The following is a 14,974-nucleotide window of genomic DNA, read 5'->3' as shown; positions in this document are numbered from 1 at the left end:
GCGAGATATTTCCAGCGGATTGGGCTCGGTTTCGTTCGTCGGTTGCGGGATATCTTGGTGATTTGTTCGGGAACGTGGATGTTGGGATAGGAGCTCGATTGAGTTGAAAAGATTCACAATCGAAACTACATAGACGCAGGGATGATTTAAAAAAATAATGGTGCAATCTGGAAATAAATCGCGAGATTATCAATCGTTGCGTATCCTCCTTACCTGAAAGAAGAAAAAGAATTATCCCCCAAACACGTAAAACCAGACGGCGATAAATCAATCGGTCTAAGCTGGAGCGAGCTCGCGCTCCGGCCGATGCGTGAAAAACGCGGCTAATCCGTGCTTTACGAGGGTCCGAGACGCGTGAAATCTCTGCTCCATTAATACGCGCCGTGGACCGAGGTCATCCATCACTTGGCCACCGAGAGGAGAGGAGAGAGGATCGACTGTGGCGCCCGCACGAGGATCCTCCTCCTCCTCCTCCTCGACAAACACGATCGAGGAGAGAATCGTGGAGGAGAATAAGGGGGGCGGCGAGGGAGAGAGAAAAAAGGAGCAAGGAGAAACGACATCTTTGTTCGAAGCCGGGGTGGCCGGGGCGCTCGAGGGGCAGGGACCCCGTAGATGAGGGGTTTCGGAGGTTAAACAAACATGTGATTACCGACTGCCTACAGCTGGCTGCATTATATCTGCCTACCAAGGTAACCATTCATCCCCCTCTCCCCCTCCTGCCCCCGGCTGGGTCCATCATCTTCCCCGGATGGCTCGGCTCGCAGACAGCGGTGAGGGGAGAAGGAGAGGGGAAGGTGACGAGGAGAGCGAGAAGAAGGTCGGCAGGCAGCGAACCGTGGCCTGCAGGACGAGCGAGCTACGTGGCACGCCGTCGACCCGAACTGACGTTCCTCGCAGGAGAAAAGTCCCCTGGTCGAGGACTTGTTTCGATCGAAAGTCGAGAGTCGAAAGGGGGAAGAAACCGCGGATTTCGCGTGGCAAAGTTTTAAACGTTGGATCGGACGATAATTTCAATATGCGATGGTAACGATGATGAAGTTTTCGAGTGTGAAAGCAAGCACGAACAACTCCTCGCCTCCCCCTCGAGTGAATCCTCGAGCGCGTCTAAACCGAGGCCGGGGCCACTTCTTCTTCGCGTTTCTTGCCCTGGTCCCTGGGAGTGGCTGCGGGTCGAGCAACAGCCGCTTAATTACGCGGATTCCTCGCACAATCGCGGCTGGGAAAAGGTGTGCGAGCGACAGAGCCGCCGCTTCTTTGACGCGCTCGCCTCCCGGAAACCACCCTCCGACTCTAACCCTGTTTTTCTTTTTTTTCCTTCCTTTTCTCTCTCTCTCTCTGCACCTACTCTTCTTTTCCACGCCGCGAGATCCTCTACAGCGCGCGCTTTTCTGAAACTGGTGGCGGCGAACTGGTTGGCCGCGATTCCGCGGATGGAAGAGGATCGGGATTGTCGCGGAGGGTAGCTCGATACCCTTCTCTTTCTTATGGGAAAAGGAAAGCATAGTTCTTGTCATTTACTCGCTTTAGAGTTTCCTTAAATCGGGTGAAAGATTCGAGTACGATTCCAAGTAGATTTATATAAAGACTCTAATCTTCTCTAATCCTTTTCCTTCGTTACTCTTTGAAACGCACGTTGAAAGAGAAGCGAACCGAAACTCATTCTCATCGGATGAAATGAAACTGGCGCGGAATAAGAATCGCTGTCCGGCGAGGAAGAGGGAGAGAGAGGAGGCGAGAGGAGAGGCATCGGAACGCGTGGCAAGATTGGCCGAAGCGACGGGGGCAGCGGAGACAAAAGGCGTCCGGGCAATCACGTGAATTGTCGGCTATCGTCACCCGGAGGTGGCTCTGATAGAAATTATGATTGGCGGGCCGATGGTCGGGGCAGCGAGACAGGGAGGAGGGAGAAAGGGAAGGAGCGAATTGGGGAACGAGCGGACGTGGCCGAGTGGCTCGGCGTTAAGCAGGAAGCCGTCCCGACGAAGCGGACCCATTAAACGCCCTCCCCTTTCCTCCTCTGCCCGCCAGATCGCGTTTTATCATTTCAACTCAATTTTTCAATATGGCCGCCCGACCGAACCGTCGTCGCGCGCTTTTCTTTCCACCCAGCCTTACTCATTTTTCCTTTCTTCTTCTTTCGTTTTCGCATCTTTCACGGAGTGGAGGAGGGGAACAGGATTGAGAAAATACCAGATTTTTTTAAAGATATATGTACATGAGGAAAAGTGTCGATTAGGTTTTCGATCATGAATGGGTGAACGCGTTTTTTTAGAAAAGATGGAACGCTGATAGAACATCGATTCTTGAGAATCTCTTTCGCGATCTTACATCGGTTTCCTTTCACTTGAGATTAACAATGCAAAACAGTAGAAAAAAAAGGGGAAAAACAACGATTCGAAGCCACTTCCTAACGCAAACAGCCGGAGCCAATGCGTGAAGGAGCAACCCAACAAGAGGCGTATTAGAAGATAGGGTAAATATTACTCGAGCGTGGAAACAAGTCAAATAAAGACTCGAGCTTCGTACGAAACTTTTCGACACGCGATGAGAGAAACACGCCATTCGATAAAAGTAAGTCCCTCGCTACGATGTTTAAGTATATCGTGCCGAAAAAACCTCCTCTCTCTCCCTCTTTTTCTTCCCTTCTCAATCGTAATTCCCAGTTTAAAATATTTTGCGTCTATCATCGAGAAACGTTTAACGTTTTCATCCGACTAATGCCAAAACCTGGAAGCATTTATGCATTTAAGAGAAAAAAGAAAGAAAGAGTTTAATAAAAATATCAAATGTCTCTCCTATTTGAGGCTAAAAACTATTCAAAGTTTGGTCAATGGAGTGTTCAGATTCGTCGTCACGAACGTCTATAGAGCATACCAGTTATTTATAGAAACTGGCAATATGTGTCGAACGTAAAGAAGGATAAAATAGTCCCCCTTTTTATATATTTCTCGCGAATGTCCACCCGGAAATTGAACTTACCGCCGCTATCATCGTTTCCCAGGGTTATAACAACTTTTCTCCTTTCTTTCTTTTTTTCCTCCCCCCTGAATAAATGAAACAATTCCTATTTCTATTTCATCTCTCGGATATATTTAAGTTGGGCTCAATTATTCAACGCATCGGAACGGAAATGTCCCTTTCTCGCATATCGATCGTATTCCACGTCGTGTTAAAAACGTTGAAATCGCGACATTTGGATAATTCTCGACTTCGAAATGGACGTTATCGCGATCATCGATGACATCGTCCCTTAATAAATTTCTCGTTGCGGTTCTCGCGCAAAAACCTCCAACTTTGTGGAACCACGAACAGTTGTTGGTCCCCTCGAAGAGAACGTCGGCCCGTTTTTGGCTGTTGCACAAGCGGCGCCTTTGAGCAAATTGAAAACATGGCTGGATTCGGCCAATTACCGAAACATAATGAGCGCCTCTTCCACCGTCCCTTTTCCCGCGCGATATAGACGTCTGGCCTCGGCAAAGATTCAACGGGAGAGAGAGAGAGGGGGGGAGATGTTGAATGGCGCCACCCAGCTACGAGGAAATCCGCCGATTCGTGGATTTCCGGCTTCTGCCTTCCGCGCATCTGCCTTCCCCTTGATCGGCCCGAAATTCGGACGAAATCGCGTCTCGAGGGAACAGAGAGGGACGTTTCTCTCGCCAAGTTTCGTCAAGTTGTTTTCGATTCGGATTTCGAAACTCTGGAGAGAGTTCGTTTCTTGGTTTTCGCGCTTTCGAGAAATTATATCGGTGGTGGGTGACGCAAGTGGAAACGGTTGTTCACGATAGCGGAGAAGAAAATTCTGGCTCCATTATAGTGTGTCGGCTAATGGCCGAGGATGGTAACCGCGAGCAATGGAATGACGGCCGCGCGTGGAATTCGAAGGATCCCGAAGAAAATTTCTGACCGATCGGCGCCTCCGTTTCTTCGAAACGCATCAAGGCCGTAATACCTGTTTCCGACTCTTTCGGAGTAAATCTTCGGTGTTTTTTTTTTTCAATAACGCGATTGGGAAATTTAATGCAGACTTCGTAATTGGTTGGAAATTTTCGAAAGTAACGAAAGATCGCGATTCGAAATAAATCTTGCTGGATAAATATATAGATTCAATAGTGGAGAGGATAAAAGATTATCGAACGCCCTCGAAAAATGATTTCGGCTTTGGAAAAAGCCGACCGCCGGTTCTTTCCTTTCCATCTCTTCTTTTTTCGACTCGAAATCGAAGCATAAAGACGAAGAAGAAAAAAAGAAGAAGGAAGGAAGGAAACTATAAAGCGAGTTGAATCAGATTAAATCGGTGGATCGGTAAAAGTGGATCGTGGTCGGCGGCGCAGCTGTTCCGAATTAGAGGCGCCTGTAAAAAAGGCTCTGGAGAATCTTATCACCTCGGGTGATAATTAGATTTCGCGAAGAACTGGCAGCCGATTCGTCGAACCGCCGTTTGAAGTTCCGTCCTGCCCTTCATTAAAAGCCGCGCCACTTTTCAATTAACGCCCCTCCTATAACCATTGCAGCCGTCATCCGGATGGTATTTCGGGGACTTTCGAAATTTTCTTTTCTTCGCTTGGAGGAAGGAAATTTTTACGAGGAATAGCGCGATTTATATTTAAAATTCACGATCGTGGAAACTGTTGAAGCGAGGAGGTCGGTTGAAATTCTCGAACGGAAGCCAGAGGAGGATTTCGAGATGCGGTGTTTGCGCGGGCAACTCGCGGCGCCTGTTACCCGGGTGGAGGGCCCAGGGGACACGGATGTTCGTCGATCGGACATCAGAGGGGCCGCCGCGCAAACTCCATTAGCGGACGCTCGAACGACAGCCGCTCGGAAAGGCGACTCCTTGTTGTTTGTCGTTTGAATGTTTTAGGACCTCCGACTCTCGCTTACTGCCTCCGTGGGAGACGACCCTGCGTGTTTGCACGGCCTCTCCCCCCGTCCCGCCCCCCTCTCTCGCGCTTCCTGGGGCCCGCGGACACCTTTTGCGCCACTCCCTCGACGCCACTCTGCAAATACGTCTAATTACACACCACCACCGTCGATAACCGTTCGTTTCCCGATTGATTCTCCGTCGAAGTCCTCTCTCTCTCTCGTTTCTCGCGACTCCTTTTGGCCGAATAACCAGTTTGGGCGAATGACCGGACGTGTGTTATCGTCGATTCTTTCCAATATGTGTACGGTCGATTGGAAAATGCGCGATTCGTCGAATATTTGAATATTTCGCGAAACGCGTATCAAATTTCGCAATATCTATTCTCAAAATCCTCGAACTATAAATAACTCTTTTATCTAATTTACCTCTACAGCCGAAAATTCGAACAGAGAGAGAGAGAGAGGGGGAGAGAGAAATAAGCCGACAAACCGTCAATTATACCAACATCTCGCTGCGACGAGTTATTGAGACGAGATTGCGATAGAGAGAGGCCCAGTCCCGAACCTAGAGAGGTTATCCGTCCCTCTCTTCGGGGTCACGGATAATTCTTCCGATAAATTCCGCTCCATGAAATCCGACTGTTCAGCTTTGAAGTCTTTTTTCCTCTTTTTTTTTCTTTCTTTCTTTCTTTCTTTTCTAGTTTAATATATCAGGGAAAAGAGAGACGCACGTTCGCGTTTCCACGTACGTACAAACTCTTCTTAACCCTCCTATTTATCTTCTTTCCACGAGTAATCGCCCATTTTTTTTCCTTCTCGAAACTCGTCATCTTGGAGAGGAACGGCTTTAATTATCGATCTTTTTTCCCTCCATTTCGTGATTCTCGTCTCCAACTACGTGCCACGAGTGTGTTTGATCGAGCGACATAAATTATCGCGAACGGGGCTTTTTCTCTTATACGCGGAATCGTCTTCTCTTATTCTTTTCCTTTTTTTCCCCTTTCCTTCTCCTTCTTTCGATGGAAATTTGTCGGTAGTAGACCGGTAGTAGGTTTCTGGGGAGGGGGGGAAGGTTAATCGTTAGGTTTATCGTTAGGTTCCGTTGCCTCTTTAACATCGCCGCCTAGTTTTATTGCCACGAGAAAGAATAAAATAGTTAGTTGATGGATGTTGGGAAGGGGAGGGGAAAAAAAGTGGCGAAAGGCTCTTGGAACGGCTCTCTTTCCTTTCCTAATCGTCATTGATCTCCTGACGCGGTTGTCTGCCTTTTTAATGAATTTATTGCGGTGAATAATTTCTTAATTATTCGGAAAGTAAAAATCCGATTCCCGGATTTCGTTTTCGATCTTTATTTCAATATCCCGTTGACATTTGCAACGCTTATTTTTAGAATTATATATTTTATTGGCCGTATTTTTTTTTTTCCCTTTTTTTCTAAAGAATCTGTCTCGCATCCGTTTAGAATGGCAACGAATAAGTTTCTCAATATTCGAATCGGATCGAAATTTTTTTCGAAAATTTCTCTTTCCACCGTTTCTCTTTTCCACGCAAATCGCGAAGAACGGGAGAATGGAGAATAAAACGGGACAATTTATTTTTAAAACGAGTATAGCTGATAAAAAAAAGGGAGGGGAGGGGAGAAGAAACGATAAATCAGACGTTAAAATCATGGAATAACGATAAATAATAATATTCCCTTTCCCTTTCCTAAATCCATCCCGGATTTAACGTCATTCATTCTCCGCAAATTACACACCCTCGAATTCACGCTGCGCCAGAAGAATCGACGATGGTCAGCGCCGGTTTCCGTCGAGCTTAAGAAAAATATCCCCTCCCCCCATCCAGAGGGCTCGTTTGTATTCGAAAAAAGCAAGGCTTGATTAGCGGGGTTGGTCAAAGACGCGGGCCGAAAACGAAAAGGGGGGTGGCACCGTGTATTCACCGTGCTCCTCCGTTTCCTCCCTTGTTCCTTTCCCCCTTTCTTCTCCTTTCTCTTTTCTTCCTCTTTTTTTTTTTTTTTTTTTTTACTTTTTCACCACGTTTGACCCCGTCACCCCAAGTAGTAGAAAAATCACAGGGTTGGCGGTATCTCGAGCGGAAGCGAACGACAAGGGTGTGTGACCGCGGCGGCGGTAAGTTAAAAAGTAGGAGGAAGAAAGGTCCGATAATTGGTTTCAATCAGCACCATTGTCGATCGCCGTGATCCTCGATTGAAAATGGGGTTGGAAGCAGGCTTGGCCGCCGGTGTTTTCGACGAGAGGCTGGCCAGGGAAATCGTTATGGAAATGGTGCGCGATTAGGGAACACACCGGGCGGATTTTCTCCCGTGAAATTTGGGGATGAAAATTGTAAGTTTTCTCGTTGGGCAATTGTTTTTAGTAATTGAACGTTGATACGTTTTTCTAGAAATTGGAATTTTTATTTCTATTCAAGAATATTCGACAATTAAATATTTGTGACAGATGTTGAAAATTGATCGAAGAATTAGTCGATGGTTACTCGTTTATTTCAAAATTTCTCAAGATTCGAGTCAATAGACGGAAATTAAACGGAATGTTATAAAAAAAAATATATATGTATCATTGTTATTCCATTTACGAGACTTTAATCATTGTTGCAACATTTAATCATCGATCGTTTTGAAATTGGAATATCTTTCTCTTCGCCTGCGATAATTAATTCACGAAATTGAACGGAATTTTATATCAATTATTTCTCTCGACACTTGTCGCTTTACGAGGATTTAAAGGAGGATAGAAAAACCGGAGTTTCTTTCGCTTTTAATCGCCTCTTTAACGAGGACAAAATTGGTAAAAGTATGAGTTGGTTTCGTAACGATCGCGACCGTTTTATCTTGTTTGTCGCGAGTCACCAGATAACGAAGCTCCTTTACTTTTTGCGCGACATTTCGAGGTTTCGTGGTTTATTATTCGCCTCGATACAGGATAAATTTGTAATTGATCGGTTAACGAGCAACGACGTTTTAACGAGGTTTTATCGCGTGCACAATACCAACGCATATAATCGAGCACTTTTTTCCTTTTTTTCTAAACATATTCGCCGAGAAAAAAACGGATTGCTGTGTTCTGCGACGCGTTTCGTTCCTACGTGTCACAATTTTCCAATCAAGTAGCTGGAGGTATAATAGGATCGAAATCGCGTTTTATTTCGAGAAGCGCGTAAAATTTTTTATTTCACTTTAATTCTTTACTCTTTAGAATCTCGCAATTCGATTCCCAACTAACCAAGCCACTCACATTTTCCAGGTTTAATAATCCCTTCTCCTTCTCGCAATTCCTCGAGAAATCTTTGAAAATTCTGCTACGATTTTGAAAAACTTGGGAGGAAAAAATTCCTCCACCATCGATGTCATCAACCGGCCACGTCCATCGGCGAGAGAAATTCCTTTGGTGGCAATTTCACACTCCTCCCTCCGCCGTGCACCAGCGGCCGTTTTCCATCTTTTCGAGCGTTTCCCTCCCCAACCATCAAAGAGTTTTTCTTCCCCTCCGCCACCCCCGGCCAGAAACGTCGGCTCTTTGTGAGCGGACGGCTGATTTCCGTTTAACGTTCTCCACCGCCGGATTTTTTTCCCTCCCAAAGGCACCCCTCCCTCCTCGAGGGGGTTGTTTCCTCAAAAGGATCCTCGATCGCCGCGTTTCCGCGTTTCCTCCTCCCCTCCCTTCGATATTATCCTTCGAATGTTGCCTTTTTTCTTTTTTTCCTCCACCATCTCTTCTTTCTTTTCTTTTCTTCGCCTCTCCTTCCTTCCCTCTTTTCTTTCGTTTCTTGCTCCTCCCTCGCGGTGGAAATAGTCGAGCAGAGACGAAGGGTGAAATGTCAAATATTTCGCGAGCACTTTCCTCTCCTTTTTTTTTTTTTAAGGACTATCAGCTTGGAGGAAAAGTTCTACGTAGGAGAGGGATTATCGTTGCGTACGATTTAAGGATAAGACGAGGTTGGACGAGGATGTAATTATCGATAAAGGAGATTAAGGTGATATCGATAAGATAGGATCGATTTTTAACGTGGAAAGGAGAGGCAGAGGAGTGGAATCACTCGTTTCACATCCTCATTATTGTCAATTTCCTCAATCGATTCGCTAATCAACTTATTCAGCCACCTTGGCACTCGTAGTAGGGGGCTGACGTGCTCGTAGAGTAAACAATATTTAATACCTTCTCCCCCCCTCTCTCTCTCTAAAACCAACATCATGTATATCCAGTCACGTCGAATTTCATGTTTTCATCCCGAAAAAGAGGACGAGAAAAATGGGAAAGATTTCATTTCAAAAAACAGAGATCACGGCGATCGTTGATATCCCCCCGATACCTCGATTTCGATTCAATTAAAAACCCAGTCGGATTAATTGTCGGCCCCGATTTCGGCGAGCGGGTGAATCCGAACGAGGGAAATTCACGCGATCACTCGCGAGGAGGAATCGAAAAGACTGAATGGGGCCCACTGTCCGCAGCCAGATAAGCGTTATCGGCCCAACGCGGTTCTTTGATCATTGAATGAAAGTAAATAGGTGACTATCGTGACCCGCTCGTGACTCGACACCCCTCTTCTCCCCCGCTAATTTACGATTATTAACCGTGGAGACCGATAGATGATATACTCTCTCGAGAACGAGAACGCTGCTCGTTCTACGAAAATATTCCATTCGTCTCTCGTGTCATCCTGTGCGTATAGTAGATCTCTAGATCTCGTTGGTTCGATTTTTCCATTGCTCGTTATTTATCGTTCGTTTATTCCTCTATTTCCTTTTCCTTTTCCTTTTTAGACGGAGGACAGACGAGTAAAATGAAATTGAAGGTAAATGAGATCACTTTTGCGATTTTTCCTTTTAATATATATTTCCCACGTTTTTCGATATCGGATTCTACATGCACGATTCGTTGGAAATTTTATTCGAGTATTGACACGGTTGACAAGAGAAGCAAACTTCCGTTTGGTCGAAATTTTTGTGTTGGAAAAAATCCCCCTCCCTCCAAACTCTTGCATTCTCTCTCTCGTGCAACCTCTAATTCCCTAATTCGTTGATTCTCTAACCGCTTATTAACCAACACCGTCCCTTCCCCTAAGAGGATTATTACAAAATGGAGGGAAAGCAACCCTCTCCCGCGATAACAGGACACGTTTATCGAGCGGAGGATCGCGTTTTATCGCGTCCGATCGGGCGGAATCAGGGCGAAGGAAGGAAGCGGAGGAAGGAAGAAGGAGCGAGGAACATCGGCGGGACCCGTTCCCCGAGTGGATCGACTCGCGTTCCCATTGGCCGGGCGGCTCACGTGCGAGTCGGCCATAATGCCGTGAACCGGATGATGGAAAAGCCACCCTCGATTCGGGCCAATTAGCTTCCGGCCGGGCAAAGTGGCGGAGAAAGCCCGGGAGGATCCATCTTTCTTTTCCCTCCTTGCCTCCTTTCTAGCACGAAGATGCATTTCTCCTGCCGATTTATTTCTTCGAACGCGAGATTATTCTTTTCGAAAGCAAATTTGAAAACTTTATTGATTTGGTTCCGAAGCTGGGGATGAGATGATAATAAAAATTGATTTGGTAGTAAAACGAAACAACGATGTAACGTGTAAGCCGGTTTTTCCCCAAAATTCATTAAAATTTTTTCCATCGAATTGGAAAACCTGTTGATTTATATTACGTTACGTGAGCTCACAGTGCAAGCTGTACAAGGTGAAGTTAAAATTATATTTGTTTCGAACAAGGACCATTGAAAGTGACAGTCGCAGTAAGCGTTATATTCTAATTTGTTCCAAGAAAGGGGACGCGAGCGCTCCCACGCGCCGCTTCCCCGAACTTAGATCCGATCCGGGGATTAATTGGATTCCGGGGAACCGAGACAGTGTCCAAGTTTGCCCGCCACGATTAACTCCGTTTCCTATTCAGAAGGCCGCGTGGGACACGGAACGGGCGAGTGATTTTCGCTTTAGAAACTCACCGATTGCTCTTTCCGACCGGAATTACTGTTGCGTTACTCAAGGAGGCTGTTGGCTTGTTGATTCTTTATTCCGAGAGGCCTTTCTTTCAAGAGGCGTTCGTTTGGATTTTCGATTCGAGCGAATTTCGACGAATCGGTCGTGACTTTGGAGAATACTCGATCGAGAGTAACGTTCAGAAAAATCTTGGAATCTTCGGGAAAAGTTGGTTCAACAACGTAATTAATTGCGTCCATCGATTTCCCCTCGGAATAATTCCGGAATAATTAAGTAGGCAATAACCGATATACCGATATTCGGTATGAAAAATTCGGCGCGGAATCGAATGTCGATATTCCCACCGCGAAAAGGGATAACAAGCGGCTGAAAATTATCGTTTGGTTATTTGGAGAATATAACAACGATTCCACCGTGAATTTCGTGTTCGATCATCCCCAAACTCTGCCGAAATCGCTCCCCGAAAAGAAGGGGATAGAAAGAGGAAAGAAAAGGAAGAAAGGGAGTGGAGGAAGAATCCCCCGAGGAAAGAGGGAAAAAATAAAGAGAGGAGGTCCTCGGTCGAGCGGTTTCGGAGATCAGAGGTGGGCTTAGTCGTAATCGAGTCCGGAACACGTCCCTCTAACGCTGCTGGTCCTCCGCCCAGGGGTAGAAAAATCCACCCCTTTTTCAGCCGGTCGATACCAGGACGACCACCTCCTTCCTTCTCTCCTCTTCCGCGTTCCATCTCCCTCCCCCGTCGCCTCGCCTTTTCTTTCTTACGCCCTCCCCCCGACACACGGAGGACACCCTCTCCGCACACGCCTCGCTTCTCTGCCGCTTCCTGCCGAGGTGGCGCCACCGCCGAACACCCCCAACCCGACCCACGCGTGCGGCTTAACGTCTTTTCTCCCTCCCTCCCGCCCCAAGGATTTGTTATTTGCCTTTCTTCCTCCTGGCTTTCTCTTTTTTCTCTTCCCTCTTTCTTTTTTCCACCGTTAATCCTTTCGATTGGCAAGAAAAGGCTTCCCGAATGAGATTTAATTGCCGGATTTAGACGCAAGGATCGGATCTTGTTTGTTTTCGGGATTTCTCGAGCTGTGCCCGCCGATTATTTCGCTCTTCTTTTTAAAGGAACGTCGAATTTTCGAAATGTAACCTCGTATCATGGGATTAAGGTAATTATCATCCATCCCTTCTTTCTTTCTTCGAAAATTCTTCGAATCTATCCGCGCGATAGATACAAAAGAAGGCAAAAGTCGAAAAGTCGTTTTCCCACGGACAATCGAGGACATTTGAAATCCGAAGCGATATCAAACACTCGAGAGCAAGCTTTAATCCTCCCGCTCCGGGGACCGCGCGAGGCCTGCCAGCCGGCCAGCTTCCTACTCGACTTCCTAAGCCAACAAAGGGTACAGATACCGTAAGAGGGATTCCACGGTGGACACGCGTTGAGGCCCTGGCCGCGTTGTTTGGTCAACCGATCTTACAGAAGGGCAAACAAGTCTCTCTCTCGGGCGACGAAAGGGTTTGCCGGCCTGGTTCCACGTCGTCCACGGCTCCTCTCCGCGCGGAAACTCGCGCGGGAGACAAAGAGGGAGCCCTCCTCCTCCTCTCGAGGCGGCCCTTTTCGCTTTGAGGGTTAAGAAGTTGGCTGATGGCTCGAGGATTACTTAGACTCCGTACATAAGGCAACTGTGCGCGGTTAGTTTGCGGTGCACACGGATTTCTGAGGGGGAGAGGGAGGGTCTCTTTCTCCTCCTCTTCTTTCCCTCCCGTTTTACTATCCTCTGGCATTCGAAGATTCTCTTATATACCTTTCCATCTTTTCTCTTTTTAATTTGACGTCCGTTCGTCGGTAGGGTCTTTTCGATCGGCGAGACGTTCGCTTGGACGGAAGGAAAGGAAGAACGATCGAATTGAATAGAATAAAAGCAACGGTGGGGGATTGGAGCGGGCAGACGAGAAACGAGGCTGTGGAAGCGTGTGCAGGTTCGTGATTCGAAGTAGGTGGGCCCCCAGGTAGCCAGGACAGATAACACCAGGAGATTACCGCGGACAGAGTCATTAGCAGCGTCGGCTTCTGTGTCGGCCGGGGTATTCTCTCACTTTCCTCTCCCTCTCCCCCTCTTTATCTCGCCGGTCAATTCACGCGGCACGATACGTACGTATGTAAGTCGGCCCAGTCGTCTCGTCGAGCCTCACCTCCATCCAACCCCCTCCGCCCCCCTCGTCCAGTTCCTCCAGTCGCCCTTCTCCTCTCTTCTCCTCGCTTCTCCTCGAGGCTCTGTCGGTGGAGTATCGTTATTGGGGAGGTGTGGTCGCTGGTGAGACGAGACCACCCTTCCCTTTCGATTTTGGGGATGATGATTCTCCATTTCGAATATATATAAAAATAAAAGTTTCATTCTTTAATTAAGTGACAGGTGGTATCGTTCCGTTTCCAAGAAGGAAAGAAATCCGAGAGATTCTCTTCGTCAAAAGCTGGGACAATTGGAGAGAGAGGGAGAGAGAAAGGAGCCGGGGAAGATACTAATTGCATATTTTCCACGGGAGGAGGGGCAGGAGAAGAGGATCGAACAGATATAGGAAGAACGTTGGGTTAAGGCGAGCGAAAGCACGCTGAGCGAGCTTGGTATTCGGGTTTGATAGGCTAATGACAAACGCCTAGATTGGCCGGCTTATCAACGGTGCAGCGCTAATTATTTCCCCCTTTGTGGCCGTGCCGCGCATAATGGCGGACTTCTCTTCCCAACGTTTCATTCGTTGCGTCCTTCGACTCGCTCTCCCCTGTGGATCAACTTCGTTCGACGTTTCTCTCCTTTCCTCCGTGTACGTGATTCCGAAAAGACTCGAGAAACGAGTACACAAAGTTTTGCGTTTCCGAATATAGGGGAAATCTTTCGAGAAAGGGAGATATTAAAATTATTGGGAACTGTCCTCTAATGTCGATGGGTCTGTTAGTTATTGTTTCTATCTGTATAATTGGATTTATACAATTCTTCTTTATTTATTTAAACGATGCTTGATGCTCGGCGTCCGTACGAGGTTGAACGAGAGCGAAGATAATAGCGTATCGATCGAAGAAATTCGATTTAAAGAAAGAAAGAAGACTCGAACCATACCACTCGAAATTACCATAATTTCTCTCCATCCTATGTCTCGTCATAGATACAGCTTCGTTATAACCACCGATTATTCCATCTTCTTTACCCGTCTAGACGAACGAATTTAAATATATAGTTATATTACCTGTATCAAGCAAGAAAGGAATTAAAAGTGTCTGACAATTATCGCCAAAAGATTTCGAATAGGAATAAACTCTCGTTTCAAAGTTAAAAAAAACTATTCCCTATCTCGGAATCTTGGAATGCATTTCTCTCGCGGATAATAAGAAAGAAAACAGGATTGATTAAAGTGGCGGACAAGTGGAGATTGCCGAGGATCGAAATTGGTATCAAGGTTTTTTACTCCCTGCGAAATAGTGACCGCTTATAAAATAGTGACTGGCCTGTTCTCCATTACGAAAATTCCGCCGCGTAATTACCGCGATTCCAGGATGGAACGTAGATTTATCGAGACGTGGAGCGAACCTCTTCCACGATGGAATGTCCCGCGCAATCTTGTTACCCGCTACCGCGCCATTTGCATCGTCGGCGCAACAAGACGCGACTAAAAGCGGGGCCGATCGTTGTTTTATTTCTCCCCTCGAATCGCCTTAAAGCCGTCCGCCGTTTAAAAAACGTAGATTGCGTTCGTTTCTCCCTTTTCCTTTTAAAAACAGGCTCGATCCGCGTTTCGAAGCATCGAATCGACGGAAAGCGTCCTCGAATTTTGGGTTTGTTTCGTAGCTGAAATACATGGAGCTTAATTTTTATCGAGGCCCCCTTATTCGGGATCGAGGAAGGTTGGAATCGAGGAAGAGATTGGATTATCCTTGCCTCTAGGATGGATCCCTCTTTTTCCTTCGCTCCCCCCTCCTCGTCGATTCGAGACAAGTCGATAACGAAGGATCGTTAGGTTACGTGAATAATTTGAATCGTGGAGGAAATTGAAGGCTAACTAAGATAATGTCGGTGATGTAAAATAGAGAAATCGAGATGATCGGTGTAGGAAATGATGGTCGTCGTCGTGGACGCCGGTTCTTCGAATGAAAGAAGGACGAGCTTTGGAAC

General features: G+C 46.7%; 1 protein-coding gene across 3 annotated transcripts in view; it reads left to right on the top strand.

Moving 5' to 3' along the window:
* The window catches only part of LOC108002492 (optomotor-blind protein), a 92,404-nt gene that overhangs the window by 64,407 nt on the left and 13,023 nt on the right, over positions 1–14,974 (top strand). The gene's annotated exons all lie outside the window — the stretch shown is intronic.

Source organism: Apis cerana, linkage group LG7 (genome assembly GCF_029169275.1).
Source record: "Apis cerana isolate GH-2021 linkage group LG7, AcerK_1.0, whole genome shotgun sequence".
Classification (NCBI taxonomy): Eukaryota; Metazoa; Arthropoda; class Insecta; order Hymenoptera; family Apidae; genus Apis; species Apis cerana.
This window is presented reverse-complemented; position numbering and strand designations above follow the sequence as displayed.